The sequence below is a fragment of the Neophocaena asiaeorientalis genome, unplaced genomic scaffold (assembly GCF_003031525.2).
Source record: "Neophocaena asiaeorientalis asiaeorientalis breed wild unplaced genomic scaffold, Neophocaena_asiaeorientalis_V1.1 scaffold182, whole genome shotgun sequence".
Taxonomy (NCBI): domain Eukaryota; kingdom Metazoa; phylum Chordata; class Mammalia; order Artiodactyla; family Phocoenidae; genus Neophocaena; species Neophocaena asiaeorientalis.
In genome coordinates, this window is record NW_020174648.1 from 2,166,403 (window position 1) to 2,182,245 (window position 15,843).

Below are 15,843 nucleotides of genomic sequence, written 5' to 3' on the forward strand. Positions count from 1 at the left end.
GCCAAAATGAACAATATTTCCAGAGTCCCACCCTGAGTATTTTAAAGTCAAATTCCTTAATTGAAAGAAAGGTCAATGAATGAATCAAATGAAAAAAACGTAGATCTTGCCATTTCAAAATTATTATACTGAATTTTAAAAACAGAAAAACTAAGTTTAAAATAAATTATGTTAAAATCATTTATTCAAAAAGGCATCTTATGTCCTTACACATGTCCCTTAAGCTAGTAAGACAAGTACTTTCCAAATCTTTGAAGCTAGATGATAAACTTTATGCCTACAGAACTTGAGTAAGAAGTTCTTTTTATTAAAATAACACTGTTTGGATAAGTTCCTTTATAATTCTAAAGTCTACAGTAAAATATGCAGCAGTAACAGTAATACACATTATGATTTTACAGCACTAGGATAAGCATAATTATCTGGATGGAACAGGCTTTTACAGCTAGCAAGCTATGACTTGCTATGACTGTAATACTATGCTGCACGGATCGAAAAGTTTCCCAAAATTCTGATGGTCATCTTCAGAGAGACTTACACAAAGTCGATCTGATGGTGAATACAGAAAAACACCAACTCATAAACACTGGTACAAAAACAAAGCTCTCTACAGCAACTATAGCGTTGAAATTTTAAAACCCAGGGCATGTAAAAGATAAAGCTCAATTAATTGCTGCCTGTATTTCCTACTTTACGGTCTTACACGCCAGGTATTCGATATTTCTTTGTAGCGCTCTCTTAAACAGAAATTTAGTGTTTCAATGGCCCCTCCTCCACAGCTAACATCATTGCCCTTTCTTCCTCCTCCCTCACCCCTCCCAGTTAAAACAAATTAACATTTGTACTTAGGTACCTCCTATCAGCTCGCAGCTTCTTCCCAAACACGCCCACGTACACTGAAACTGGCCTGCGTCTACAACACAGCTACAGGAAAAGCGCTTTGATGGGGGCAGGTGGGGGATAATGTAGCTCCGCACAGGTTTACTGCTATTTTCCAGATACAGATAACAGCTTCTCACTCCTGTCTCGGGTTTTTTCCAAATCACCTCTTAAGCATGGTGTTCATGAGCCTGCCTAATCCGATACTGCAGTAGAATCCCGGATATTTGCAACTGTTTGATCAGATCGTGGGGAACCTCTTCTTTTTTTCAATACGCCCGTTCCTAGCGGTACAGCACCGGATCTCGGGCAGCGCTCCAGGCCCCGCGTCCTGCCGCGCGCCCGGCCCGGGGCCAGCGCAGGACCGCCCCTCTGGGTCCGAGGCCGGCGGGCGACTAGGGCTACGGACCGCTCCGCAACAGGTCACCCTGACCGCGAGACTGCGGGTCCGCAGGCGGCCAGCTGGGCGGCCGGGCTTCGGGAGCTCAGCTGCTAGGGCCGGGGAGGGGGTGTGGCCCGGCTCGGCGGGTCCCGGCTCCCGGATTCCCAGCTCCAGCTCACCTGAAGGGAGGCTGAGGCGCCGCTGGGCGCCAGGGTAGCGCGGGCGGAGCCCGGGGGCTTCCGTCACCCAGGAGAGAGGGAGGCAAGGCGGGCTCGGAGGGTCGCCGCGCCCCCGGCCTCGGGACAGAGACCCGGAGCCGGGACCCCATGGCCGCCTCCTGACGCCGAGAGGGAGCCGCCGAGGGAGGCGCGACCCTGGGTTCCATTCAGCTGTGCGGAGACCAACTGCTGCAGGGCGCCCGCGGCCGCGGCGCGCGTCAACAGCCGCAGTCCCTCTGCTGGGTGCCCGCCCAAAGGAGGGGCCGCTACCGGCCAAACGAGGGGGCGGGAAGGGTTGGCGGACTGACAGGTGGGGCCCCCGCAGCAGCCCCGCCATCCGTTCCCCGCATCCGGCCCTCCACGGCGAAATCCCCTGTGGTGGCCGTCTCCTTCAGCGCAGGCACCTCGTCTTTAAGGCCAGTGAACAAAGTCTGGAAACACTTGGGCTCCAGATCAAATATCCTGCCCGCGCCAGCCGTGTTTTTAGAAGTAGCTGCGCACAAGTGAGGGGGTTCCAAATGTGAAGAGCCACCCCACTGCCGTAGGATCATAAATTATAGTGATCAATACTCTCACACATTAAGATTCGAGAGGCGTTAGAAGTAGGCCTTTGTGTGATGCCCTTGGCTTAATGAACAAATGACAGAAATTTGGCATCCCTTGGGTCTCAGATTGATGAGTTCCAGGTGAGCAGTCTTTTCACGTTGAATGCAAGAACAAGATTCTGAAATATTAAATCTTTCCTGTGAATGAAAAAGGAATGGATTTGGTTAAACTGTGAAAGGGTGTTGTTTCGGAGGGTGCTCTGTATGCGGTGGCCTACTTAGAATTAGCACCATTTGATGCAGTGTGACTATAAATGGAAGGTTTTAAGTGAGCCACCTTTGTATATGCTATCATTAGACCGTTTAGAAATGGATGATTATTGGATGATCTGCAGCTCTTTCTCTAGGCAATATGCAGTAGAATGTGGAAGGAATACTGTGTACCAGCATTGTGCATAAAACATGAAAGGGCCAAAATTATTCTCATTTGGTTTCTTTCCTCTCTTTAATAACCACTAAACAGAATGGATTAATCGTGATATTGAAGAATGCTAATTATTTCCTGCTTTGACTGCCTTGAGTCATAGCCCTTCACTCTAGTTAGGGAAGCTTGAATGCCCTTCAACCCCTTTCTCTCAAATAGAGTTACTTCTTTAAAGCCTCCCTCTCCCCCACCCCACACCCAAAGGTAGGTTAAAAAACAAAAGCAACAGAAAAAAAACCATAGGTTAAGTTCATGGTTCTTCATTTTTATTTCATTTACTTTTAAAGAAAGTCTTAAAAAGAATCATGATGAACTCACTAGAAGCAGAGAAACCAAAACCAAACCAAAACAAAACAAAACAAAAGGGCTTCCCTGGTGGCGCAGTGTTTGAGAGTCCACCTGCCGATGCCAGGGACCCGGGTTCGTGCCCCGGTCCGGGAAGATCCCACATACCGCGGAGCGGCTGGGCCCGTGAGCCATGGCTGCTGAGCCTGTGCGTCCGGAGCCTGTGCTCTGCAACGGGAGAGGCCACAACAGTGAGAGGCCCACATACCACAAAAAAACAAAACAAAACAAAAAAACCCCAAAATCTTTCAAATGAGAATAGACCAAGGGACAAAAAAAAAGGAAAACAGACTACTGGTGAAAAGGGGAGAAATGTATGATGCATTCAAGAAGTTTTCCCCTAGATGTTAATTGCTTCAAGTTCCAAAGGAACAACAGGCAAAGAGAATTAGCAATTGGAGGAAAAATCCTTCCAGTTGGGTAAATCAAGTTGGGTAAATGTTTAATCTTTTTTAAGTGTTAGTAAGGCAGAAATAGAGACACAGATGCAGAGAACAAACATATGGACACCAAGGGGGGAAAGCAGTGGGGGGTGGGATCAATTGGGAGATTGGGATTGACATGTATACACTAATTTGTATAAAATAGATAACTAATAAGAACCTGCTGTATAAAAATAAAATTTAAAAAAAAAGTGGCAAAAAAAAGATTAAGGAAAAGGTAGATGGCTATGTGCCGACAGTAATACATACAATTATATATGTATATATTTATAAGCATATATGTATATATATCCCATTGTCACTGCTTTTTAAAAAATGGGAAAACTGAGGAACAACAGGGAATTCTATTTTGTATAAATGTCTTGCAACTACTTTAAACTTGAATTAGGGTTTCATAAAAACAAATGAGCCTGTGTTCCCACATCTGCCAATAATTTTCACAGGTTACTGTAAGAGCAGTGAAGTTTTCATTTGGACTCTGAAGAGAAAAAGCCATGTGACTCATGAAGCTAGGCCATGGAGATACTAAATTCTTATACAAACGGAATTTCTCATGTTAATAACTTGTAAAATAGTATTTTTATTAACTTTTAGAGTTATGTTAAGTTCAAATTTCTGAACTTGGTTAAGGTTAAGAATTTATGTATAAAAATACAGAAAAAAGTTCATTCTCAATGTCTTTTTTTTTTTTTGCCATAGGTTAGAAATTATTTTAGAAAGTCAGTGTCCCTTCCGATTCACTGATATGTAAATGAAAACAATGACTTCTTACACCCAAAGAGTACAAGCAGCGAATTTTCTTCACCAGAGCATCTTTTATCACTGTTAAATTCTCTGAGTTGCTTTATGTTTTCAATTTGCTTTTGTCAAAGACAAGAAATATGCAAAGTCTTAGTATAACAAAAAGTACTAATGTATAAAATAGAAATGCCATTATATAAAATAGAAATCAATAAGAATTCAATATGCTTAAAAGTAGTTTCAGAAGAATCACCATTATGTAACAGTTTTATTACTGTCCATCAATATATTTCCAAGGGATAAGCCAAGGAACTCATTTAGATGTAGAACAAGCAGTTTCAAAGACAAGAGACCACCACTGCAAAAAAAAACAAATCAACAAACAACTCATCTCATTACAGCTGTCAAAACAAAATCGAACTGGTGTCACAAGAAAGATTATTTCAGTAACACCTAATTCTATTGCAACCAACAGAATTTCAGTAATAACATATATCTATTATTTCTCTGGGCTGTAAACGTTTTTTCAAATATATATATTGGCTGGACATTTTGAAACAATCTGTTATGTTTGCGATAATCTGATTGAAAATATAGGCAAAGTAGCATATCCAAAATTCAAATGCACAGGGGTCTTTGAAGGGATAGACAGACATTCTCCAGAAAACTGACACCAAGTTACTAGGAGAGCCTGCCACAATTCCCAAATTGAGAGAGACATGCCACAGATACTAAGATACGAAGAACAAAGATAATCACCAGTCCGTTCAAATATGAGCAACAAATTTCAAAAGGCGTAAGGCCTTATTTTACGACTGAGCTATCTCTCACAAGGGCAGCTCTATGCACGGTGTGGATCAGCAGGGATGTATTTACTTAAGATTAATGTTTCTCTGGAACAACTCTTGGGGAGACCAGCTAGTGTATAAATAAATGTTTGCATGAACTAATAATTTTCAATATTAACTTTAAGGACAATTTCAGTAATGCCTCATTTATATGGCAGTGTAAGGAAAGGGGGCAGTGAGGGATTGAACATGATTAGATATTCTAGATAACTGAGGTTTTAATCTGCAAGCGCTAGTAATAGCTTCATTTAAACCACTTGTATTGACGTTTTTTCTGAAATATCACTTGTTTCTCTGCCTTAAACTAATAAAACGTGGTGTAGGGACTTCCCTGGTGGCGCAGTGGTTGAGAGTCCAGTGCCGATGCAGGGGACACGGGTTCGTGCCCCAGTCCGGGAAGATCCCACATGCCATGGAGCATATGGGCCCATGAGCCATGGCCTATGGGCCTGTGCGTCCGGAGCCTGTGCTCTGCAATGGGAGAGGCCACAACAGTGAGAGGCCCGCGTATAGCAAAACAAAAACAAAAACGAAAACGAAAACGTGGTGTAGCTTAACCTATACCTAATGACCCAGAGGTGTCTTAAATACAAAAGCTGTAATACCAAGATGTCCCCAGAAGCTTAGAAGTACTTAGTACCCTTCACTCTACAATAAATAATCATGGCCTCCTATGTTCCTGCACTCCTTTGAGTCTAATTGATCTGGACGGTACTAATGACTGATCCCCCTGCTGTCCCTCCTTGCACCACTGCTACAGCACTGATTGTGTGCACACGCACACATCCCTTTGAACTGTCTTAACATGCTAGCCAAATAACCAATATTTTAAAAATACATGTATAAAGTAGGAGTAAAGAACCTCAGAAAATGCTAAAACAACTCTGATACTTTGGGGCATTTACTTAGTATAGAATCCATTTGCCTACTTTCGTATTTTCCTCTATATTTTGAAAATTGAGTTTACCAGATAAGTAAATTATTATCACATTCTACTTCCTTTATAAAAATTCTAGGCATTGTTCTAGACACTTAATGGAAGGTGAGAATCTTTGTCAGTGATGGTCATCACAGTAGTTTCCTTATACTCATATACCCTGCATTCAAATTAAGGTTAGAATTGAAAAACAGCAACAGGAGTTCATAAATCCATACCAGTAATAAATAGATTAAATAAATAGAGAAGAAGGAAGTACTCTCGCTTATGCTAGAATGTTGAATGCCAACAGGTAAATGTGGAGGGAGTACTGGAGTTGAGCAATCATCATTTTGCAATCATAGTAGCAAAGTTTGGGTAAGACAAGAACCATCAATGGATGCCAACTGTAGGGAGAAATTTTGATGAGGAACAGGATATTTGCATCATCTTAGAATTCTTCCTGTAGACATCCTATTAGTTGCAAGGAAGGGAAAACAGTAATTATACACTGGAGAAGTTGAACAAAACCTTGACCAGGTAATCAAAATTAACATCACGAATGAGGGACAGATGGACATTGTTTGCCTCAAGATGCAGTTCCCAGAGGACACAGCATCTAATGAGGAAATGAGGAAATCTAATGAGGAATCTAATGAGGAACTATCAGATAAATCCCAAATGAGGAACTTGCTGTTGTCGTTTTTTTAAGGGGGGTGGAGGCTGTATTCTTCAAGATGTCAATGCCACAAAAGACAAAAGTTGTGAAAATATCCCAGCTAAAGAGCCAGGACAACTAAATGCAACATGAGATACTAGATCGGATCCTTTACTGGAGGGGAAAAATTCTATAAAGCACATTATTAGGTTAATTGGAAAACAGATGGTAGATTGATTAAAGTATTGTATCAACGTTAAAATCACTGAAATTCATAACTGTACTGTGATTATGTCCCTAAATACTGCAGTATTTAGGAGTAAAGGACTAGGATGTATGTAAGGTTGGGGGGGGAAATATACACACACACACACACAGACATCTATATATATAGATAGATAGATAGATAGATAGAGAGAGAGAGAGAGCGAGAGAGAGAGAGAGAGGAGAGAAAACAAAAGAGCTAAAATGTTAACAATAGGTGACTCTGGGTAAACGGTGTTTGGGTATTCCTTGTAACTTTTCTATAAATCTGAAATTATTTCCAAATAAAAAGCTTTTTTTAAAAAAAGTTATAATTTCAAAAAAAGCAGCAACAGAAGTAAGCCATCCATAGACTGTAACATCCTAATTATTTTAAATGACCACCTCACTGCCAAATCCTACATGCTTTCTAAAATTGTTGACTACTCCCATGAAATCGTCTCATCTCTTGGGTTAAAATTATAGAAACAATGAATTTTATAGTGAAATAGACATCTTATCCAACGTTTTCATTTTAGAAATGAGGAAACTGCGGCTCAGAGATTCAAGACTTACCCCAAATTCTTTAACCAGTTAGCATGTCAGAGCACAATCTTGATTCTACTTCTATCTCAACAACTACTGAGCTTTCTTTCTACGTGAGCTTACTGCTCAGTTTCTAGCACTTTCTCTTTTCTTCTTTGCTAACGCTGTTTCCTAAGGGCCTTGTATTCCCTTCTTTTTATGATTATACAGGGAATTTTTATGACTTTACTGTTTCAACTATCACTGCTCCACTGGTGAAACTTACCCAGACTTCAGTACCACATGTCTAATTTCCTCTATGGCCTCTAGATGAGGACACTTAACATCAGTTCAACCTCTACAAGGTCAAAACTGAAATCGCCACAGGAGAAAAAATAAAAATAAAACCTATGAAAATACGTCTACCCTTACTGATAATCAGAGAAAGACACGTTAAAACAAGGTATGTTTTGCCTTATAGACTGGCCAGTTAACAAGGTTTATAATATTCAGGTTTAGCCAGAATGTGGACAACAGACTGTCAAACACTGATGGCGGGAGTGTAAATGAGCATAACTCTTTGGTGGACAATTTGCCAAAAGCAAGGAAAATTTTTAATGTACGTACCCTTTGACCCAGCAATTTCACACATAGATACACGTCCTACAAAAATACTGTGGTGACATTCAAAGAACTAGACTGCTCTTTAAGTATTGTTTATAACAGCAAAAATCGGAATACTTAATATCCATCAGTAGAGCAGTGGGTAAATACAATTATAATGTTTCCTTGCATACATGAAAACATAGCTCTATATGAACCAACATGGAAAAGAACCCAAACAAGTTGAAGAGAACTGTGTATACCAGTCTCCCATTTCCTTTTAAGTTGGTGCATACATAGAAATCAGCCTGGAGAGCTATGCAAACAAACTATCACAATGGTTACCCCAGGAGAATGGAATTGGGGGAGGAGGAGGGGACTTTTCATTTTTATACTTTATATACTTCATATATTTCTATTGTTTGGTCTTGTTTTTTCTTTTTTTTTTTTTTTTACCAGAAGCATGTATAGCTTTTATAAAAGCAAGGACAGCAATAAAAGAACTTTCTTTTTAACCTGAAAACTTTTCTTTATTCAGTCACCGTTCACATCATTTCTTCTCTTTAACAGGCTTTAGAATCAATGTTAACTCTTTTCCTTCCTTTAATGTTAACTCTTCTCCGTCCTTCCATTTACTCCTTAGCCTTATAAATTTTTTGCAGTTTTACACACCTTCTCCTACACCACTATTTTCATTATGTCACAGGTCTTCTCTACCCTTACTCACCTCCCAGTTGAAAACTCCCCAGTTCCTTATGGTTTACTAAGGCGGCATCCAGGGACTTCTATAACCTCAGTCCACCGTGCTAATTCACCTTATCACCACTCCACACACTAGCCAGGCCATTCTTTGATTTAGTCATTCAATAAGCAAACACTTATTTCTCCTCTTAAGCACCAAATATACTTCCATTCGTTTCATTCCAGCACAACTTTTCCATGTCCCTCTTGTCTGACATTTCACACTGACATCTCCCTTCTCCAACCCCTGCTGAGGTTATCATGGTATCACTCTCTCACTTTGGAAATTTACTATGTGATGACATACAGTTTTACCAAGTGTGTGTTTCTTGTATCCCCAAATACACTGTAAGCTCCTGGAGAGCACCATACAATCTCTCTCTCAATCTCTCTTTCAATCTCTCTCTCTCCATCTCTGGATTCATGTTTATTGAGCATTTACAATACAGACAACACATTAAATGTCTATGTCACCTCATTTTGTTCTCAGGACAACCCTGAAAGGCAGGTATTTTTACCATATTTTTGAAAATGAGGCTTAGAGAAGCTCAGTGATTTGCCCAAGGTCATGCTGCTAAGCAATGACAAAGCTGGGAGTCAAATCCAGGCAGTCTGACTCACAATCTCCATGCTGTATTGCCTCCCTAAAAAACTGTGCTGCTTATATATTCTTGTAAATTAACAGCACAACGTCATGTACATAAATGAAGCTTGGGAAATATTTATTGAATATAATATACTTTATGCTAACAATGAACAATTTGACATGAGATACCCAATACATGTTTAATTTTAAAATAGTATTTTCTAGAATTCAGTTTGGTTATAGAAGCTTATTCAAGAGTTCCAGAGTAAAACTGCTTTCAAAAATCTAAATGTTTTTAGAATAATGGGGAAAGTTAAATGGAAAAAAAAGGCATTAGATCCAATTCCCCATTTTGTCCAGCCAAATGTATTAAAAAATATAGGAGATAATTTTCTACCATAGTAGTGTAGTAATAAAGTTGGTTATCACATTACAGATGGGAAAAGCTTACTATATAACCACTGAGACCCTTTCCCTGGAGAGATGCAATTCTATCTGTGGTTTCACATTCCAGAAAGAAATATTCTTACTCCTTCTGAAAATTAGTAACATAAGCATTTAATACCTCTGTTAGATCAACCAATAAATTTTATGTAATTCTTACTGTATTTAATAGACTTCACTTAGAGAGACTTTCTTCATTATGACTTAACCCAGCATACACAGATTTGAAACTCATTGTTGAACTGGCAATTATACTTGTCTTTAAATGCCACTATATCTATAACATAGTGGTTGTTATTTAAGAGTATTTGACATGAGAAAGTATAAATAAATGGTGGCAAAATTAGTTACAGATTGACTTTTAAACTGTAACTACAGTTGGAAAACATGACTTTATTAACAACAGCCTAATATGTTAGTCACTTTTCCAAAAAATTGTTTTAAATTTACTGATATCTACTATAATATAAACAATAGCAGCACACACACTGAAACTAAAATAAAACCACTTTAAAACTAATGGGTTTGGGGGCTGAGTTATATCTAAACATAAATATTTACAAAGATGTACTTATGTTTCAGTACTTTTCTTTCTTAACAACATTATTAATTTTGCAATATAACCACAAGAAAAGCAGGGTTTCTGATAAAAACAAATTTATTGACTACCTTCTAAACTTGGTGAACTGAATATACATGTTTATATCTGCTACCTCTCAAAATTCACCTAAAATTATAATAAAGGATGAAAAGAATGGAAGAGGAGAGGATAATGAATAAAAATTTTGGGAAGATGAAAAAAATAAAGGACAAATAGATTTAATTAAGTGGAGAAAAATGAAATTAACTGCCTGCAGAGGAGAAGGGCCAAAAGAAGCCAGCTGATTTGCACAGCAGAACTCTGGAAAGTTTAGGAATTGGAGACACTGGGTACTGAGAAAAGTGGGAATGAAAGTGCCACTAAAAATAGAATTGGACAAAAGTACTAAAAGGAACAATTGGACACACAGCCCCTGTTCCCCCTCAAGCTACCATCCCTCCCCCACCCCAAAGGGAGAATGGACTTTTGTTCTATAGAATATTAAATCAAAGATATTGAGGAAAGGTATCTGACCTTTACATATGAACAGTCAGTCAAGGATGGCCAAACATCTTAGAAAAGTCTCTAACGCAGAGCTGCCCCTACCTCTAAAAACAAACAAACAACAAACCACAAACAAAAAACGAAACCAAAAAAAAAAAAAAAAGCACAAAGCAAGGGGAAATTTTTAAAAAGTTCAATCAGTACCCTACAGCAAGATACAATATTGCATTTATTAAGACTAATACAAGAAAGTTACAATCAAAGAACAGAAAAAAGCTCTTATGAATTAAAAATGTAATAGCCAATATAAAGATGTCAACAGTAGGTTGGAAGATAAAATTGAGGAAATTCCCCAGCAAGTAAAAGACTCGAGACCTAAGCATGTCAGAACTCTACACTCACCTATAAGTGTGAGCAAACCGATGTTATGAATTGCTGATTAGAAGGAAATTGGTAAAATTTCTGCAGAGGGCAGTTTGGCAATTTCTTTCAAAATCAGAAATATAATTCCCTTTAACCCAGAAATTCCATTTCTAGAAAATTTATCCTGCAGATAAACTCACTTGCATACAAAAAGAACTATAGGGCTTCCCTTGGTGGTGCAGTGGTTGAGAATCTCCCTGCCAGTGCAGGGGACACGGGTTCGAGCCCTGGTCTGGGAAGATCCCACATGCCGTGGAGCAACCAGGCCCATGAGCCACGACTACTGAGCCTGCGCCCTTGGAGCCTGTGCTCCGCAACGAGAGGCCGCGACAGTGAGAGGCCCGTGCACCGCTAAGAAGAGTGGCCCCCGCTCGCCGCAACTAGAGAAAGCTGTATCATAGTAACGAAGACCCAACACAGCCAAAAATAAATAAATAAATAAAATTTTAAAAATTAAAAAAAAAAAAAGAGCTATATACAAGGACGGTAATAACAGAAGTCTGGAAATATACTAAATGTCATCAATTGGAAACTGGTCAAAAAATTATGTTACACTCCTACAATAGAATCCAGCCATTAAAAAAAATAAGGTCACTCAAGTTATACTCATATGGAATAATTTCTAAAGTATACTGAAATAAAGCAAGATGTGGAACCGTGTGCTTATATACAGAGAATACATTTCTGGTAAGATACCTCAGAAATAATAATGGTGATTACCTCTGAAAAGGGGTACTGGTGGCTGAGGGTACTGGTGAATGGGAGACTAAATTTCCATTGTGTACATTTTTGTGTCTTTTAAATTTTATACCTATTTCTTAAAAATTATTTTAACCTACTGAGTTAGTGCCTCCATTTATCATTATTTAAAAGGTCTTAATTTCCAATCAAACCTAAAGCCTTAGTATTTTTTGGTTGAAATGCCCCAAATTGGACCCTGTACTATAATAAACAATCCTCTTGAATCTGACATTTTATTATAATCAATGACTATTATAAAAATGACTAGGTGTATTGTCCTCTCTGGGTTTTTTTCAATGTAATTTATCTTATTAAAATTTTTTAAATTTTAATTTATTTTTTGGTTTCTGGTTTTTAATGATAGGACAATACTGATAGCATATAAGATTTTTTTCGTATTTGTTGTGTGTCTACCTCTTTACCCACACTTCTGCCATCACCCAGAGCCTGTGCTAGGATAGAGGCCTTAAGTGACTATGAACCAGTACCTGTTCCTCCCTTGACCACCAGGGCAAGCTAAATGATTCCACTTCTCCCAGAATTTGGAATAAGGTCACTGAGAAGGAGTCAGTTGGTCTTGGGAGCCAAACTGCAAGGTTATGCAGCACTCAGTGCATAGCAGAAAAGACACAAGGAAGCAGGAAAAGCAAGCCAGTCTCTGTAGAGGACTACAAGAATGATGAGAGCAGGGACAGAAGCCACATGAAAGATGATTCCTGACTTCCCAGTTCCAGGCCTACTGGCCTTGCTTCCTTTTATGTCATGATGTTTGTCTGCCATGTCTGTTTCTGAAGCTAGTGTGAATAGTTTTCTATTTCTTGTCCCCAACCATTTCCGGGGTAAAATAAGAAGTATGATGTGTGCCCACTGGCCTTGCTTCCTTTTATGTCATGACGTTTGTCTGCCATGTCTGTTTCTGAAGCTAGTGTGAGTAGTTTTATATTTCTTGTCCCCAACCATTTCCTGGGTAAAATAAGAAGTATGATGTGTAGACTATTTTCAAGTCTTCTTATTAACAACTGATCTTTTATTTATTATTATTTCTCAATATTTATCCTGGTATAAATAATATCATGTTGGGCGCATGGTGAACTAGGCATTAGTCATCATTTTCCAGTAAACCACAATCAACAACTTAACTTTCCTTTCTGTATCCAGTTTCTTTTACTTTAAAACTAGGATGATAATATTCACACTGTCTTCCTCATATCTTTATTCTAAAGATTAAATAATATTATAAAAGTTAAAAAAAAGCTTTGAAAAGTGTTTCTCTCAGGTTTTATAAGTAATGTTATTTGTTATGTATTATAATGTTAATTTCTAAGCACTTTTCTAAACCACCAACATTAATTTAAATGTTTGGTTCTAGCCAGAAGTTGTAAGACCTGAACAATCATAGTGTCTCCATTTTCTTTCCCTTGTTTTCAAATTGCTGCCCAGAAACATCAGGTCAATGATGTGTTTACCTTGTTCTAGATGCCTTCCAATTCTCTGCTTCACCAACTCCTGGTCTAGCCTTGCCTGCCAATGTCCAGGTCAGGCTTTTGGACACTGATCAGGGCCCATCTTGCCTAGAAAGGGAATTCAGACAAACTTACCTGGGCAGCATTTAATCGACACACCTATTCTTTCTAGAGGTGTTCATATGATAAACTCATCTTGGGCTCTAAACTCACATTATAGGGCTTCCCTGGAGGCGCAGTGGTTAAGAATGCGCCTGCCAATGCAGGGGACACGGGCTTGAGCCCTGGTCCGGGAAGCTCCCACATGCCGCAGAGCAACTAAGTCCGTGCGCCATAACTACTGAGCCTGCGCACTAGAGCCCACGTGCCACAACTACTGAAGCCCGCGCGCCTAGAGCCCGTGCTCCGCAGCATGAGAAGCCACCGCAGTGAGAAGCCCGTGCACCGCAACGAAGAGTTGCCCCCCAACCGCTGCCGCAACTAGAGAAATCCCGCGCGCAGCAGTGAAGACCCAACGCAGCCAAAAATAATAAATAAATAAACAAACAAATAAATTTACTAAAAAAACCAACTCACATTATAAAAGCTTACTGTCCTGCCACAACCACATTTTAGGGAGGTGACTGAAAAATTAATCACCTTTCAACCTCTATCCCTCTAACTGAAGGACAAAGCTCCACCCTATCCTTACAAACACGAGTTCTTTCCTGACTTTCTTTTCCTTTGATATTTATTTCAATTTGATGTTACCTGTACACATGTCTTTCCATTAGGCAGGGCACCAGTGTGATTTTCTCAGGCTTCATATAACCCACTAGAGACAGCCAAAGTGGTGCTTAGCTACAAATGAGTTAGGTTTCAAATGAAATATAAATCCTATTCAATTAACCAAATAAAATTTGTTATATAATCAGCAAACAGAAGTCAAATCTAAAAATAGTATTCAAGATCTAGGACAAGAGATGGAGACAAAAAGTCAGGAAGAAGATGAAGTTTTCAGGTAAAGAAATAATTCAACTATTAGAATAGTGGTATTTGCTTTCTACAGGAAGCCTTCCAACATAACCCATCCTGTAGAGAGATTTATAAGAAATGAAGAATCCTCCCTGAATGTCATCAGGAAGAAACGAAGAGTATAGCCAATGTAAAATGAGCTATCAACCTGACAATTGTAACATGCTAAAAATCCCTGTTCAGACGAAAAAAGAATGTGTAATAGTAGGAAAAAATGTAAAAGAAGGAATCTAAAAGGTAATTGTCTAGACTCAAAACTTTTATCTAGTTAAAACAGAAAGGTTCTTAGAGTGGAAAGGGTCAATCTATCTGACTGACACCAAGCAATCTCTTAGCTAATATTTATTCCCAAGATGACTCTATCTACCAGGCATGGTGAGGTGGGAGGTGGGAGGTGGGATGTGGAGAGAGAAGAATTAGGGCTGTATAGATGATTGGTCCTGTTGTCTTGCTAGGTAATTTAATAAATTCTCATCCTGATGCATCTCTTGCCCATTTAGTAAGTTCTCCTCAACCTCTGTATCCTGATTAAATTTCTCATCCTGCAAAGGATGTCCTAGGGAGGACGAGTCCCAATACCTACTGTAACCCAGGAGACCCCTCCAAAAAAACAAGATCTCTCTCATGTTCATTATTGCACTTGGCATCTGGGCTCCTTTGTGCACCAGATTAACCCATTTCGTAATGTGCTTAATAGAACTTCTGGAAACCACCGTGATGCTTTTTCCATGGCACTTTCTACTTTGCATTTTGTTAATACGTAACTTATTACAGACCTTAAGCTCCTTGAGGATAAGAGCTTCTTCAGATTTGTAGTCCTTTGTTACCACTAACCCAGTGTCTTGCACAGAGAAGGTTATCATTAAATATTTAACGTATCAAGATTAACAATATTGATAATGGACAAGTCACTTTTCCAGAATCCTTGAATGAAAATTTTTGTAGTGGTAAGCCAGCAGCTCCTTCAAAATCTACATCATAGCTTACTTTCTCTTTTCTTTCCTTAATTCTTTACTGAGTTTTTATTAGTGATACAACAGTGTATACCTTGATGACATGAGGTGTTTTTATGTTGTATCAGTTCCTAAGACACATTATTAGCAGGTGCTTTCTCTTCCCAACTAGCTTCTAAGTTCCTTCAAAGTGGGGACCATACCTTCAGTCTAATCACACCATTCATAACTACTCGGCACCCAGAATTGAGTAATGTTGACCACGTGTCTTACATGGATCAAGTGCTTTCTAAGCACTTCATGCGTATTCAATCTTTTAACCCTTGTGGCAGCTAGTTCAGGGTTTCACAGATGGGAAGTGGCAGCACCAGGATTTGATTCAAGGCAGTCTTGCTTCAGGCACATGGTCCTGACCACTCTACTTACTGCCTCCTAGATAGAAAACATTATTGTGGCTTCCTAAACAATTGGTTTAATCTAAAATATTTATTAAAGGCATGATTTTTGGTCAACAATGGTTTGTGATATAGTCAGGTAGAAGAAAGTTTTCTCCTCTATTTGTTG

The 15,843-nt window shown here is 39.1% G+C and overlaps 1 pseudogene; it reads left to right on the forward strand.

The window, feature by feature from the left end:
• The first annotated feature begins 465 nt into the window (after nt 1-465).
• LOC112408917 (dapper homolog 3-like) lies at nt 466-1,786 on the forward strand (annotated as a pseudogene).
• Nucleotides 1,787-15,843: the final 14,057 nt, after the last annotated feature.